Source organism: Toxoplasma gondii (assembly GCF_000006565.2).
Source record: "Toxoplasma gondii ME49 unplaced genomic scaffold asmbl.1394, whole genome shotgun sequence".
Classification (NCBI taxonomy): Eukaryota; Apicomplexa; class Conoidasida; order Eucoccidiorida; family Sarcocystidae; genus Toxoplasma; species Toxoplasma gondii.
Genome location: NW_017383338.1, coordinates 1 through 1008, shown reverse-complemented (window position 1 = coordinate 1008; position 1008 = coordinate 1). Strand labels below are relative to the sequence as shown.

Here is a 1008-nt window from a genome sequence, read left to right as displayed (position 1 = left end):
CTCTTGTTCTCCTTCGGGGGTTTTGAGAGATTTGGAAGTTGTTTAAGTGTGCGACTGTTTGAAAACGCAACAAATTTTTGTTGTTTTTTTAAAGAGCGCACAAGGTTCGGGATTCGTCCACTTCGAAGTATCACGAAGAGCTTTTCAATTCTGTTTATAAATAAACAGATTGAAATGCTGTTAAGTGCATACTGTAATAAGAGGTGGATGGGTTGATACCCCGAATGTGTCCAAGGTGGACAAGCTTTGTTGATTTGTAGCATCAACGACCATGATTCCTGATGAATCGATTCAGGATGAAGGCGTTGTTGTTTCAAATAGCTCAAGAGTATCATCAGAAACTGGTGTTGCTGTTAAGGCTCACCAGGCGACCAAAAAACGTCGCGTTTTGATGTAGAACCTTGAGTGAGGCAGGCTTACACTTCTGTTTATGCCATAAAACACGAAAGAGGCCGGAAAATAGACGGTTGATTGAGTGTTTTTTTGGTGTTTTCGAGGTGGTCTGTCTCAGGAACATATTAACCTGGTTGATCCTGCCAGTAGTCATATGCTTGTCTTAAAGATTAAGCCATGCATGTCTAAGTATAAGCTTTTATACGGCTAAACTGCGAATGGCTCATTAAAACAGTTATAGTTTATTTGATGGTCTTTACTACATGGATAACCGTGGTAATTCTATGGCTAATACATGCGCACATGCCTCTTCCCCTGGAAGGGCAGTGTTTATTAGATACAGAACCAACCCACCTTCCGGTGGTCCTCAGGTGATTCATAGTAACCGAACGGATCGCGTTGACTTCGGTCTGCGACGGATCATTCAAGTTTCTGACCTATCAGCTTTCGACGGTACTGTATTGGACTACCGTGGCAGTGACGGGTAACGGGGAATTAGGGTTCGATTCCGGAGAGGGAGCCTGAGAAACGGCTACCACATCTAAGGAAGGCAGCAGGCGCGCAAATTACCCAATCCTGATTCAGGGAGATAGTGACAAGAAATAACAACACTGG

At 43.6% G+C, this 1008-nt stretch overlaps 1 non-coding gene across 1 annotated transcript; it reads right to left on the bottom strand.

The window, feature by feature from the left end:
* Positions 1 to 543: 543 nt before the first annotated feature.
* TGME49_461240 lies at positions 544 to 1008 on the bottom strand (the record flags this gene model as incomplete). Its single annotated transcript, XR_001974468.1, has 1 exon — positions 544 to 1008. It is a non-coding gene; the product is annotated as an 18S ribosomal RNA (ribosomal RNA).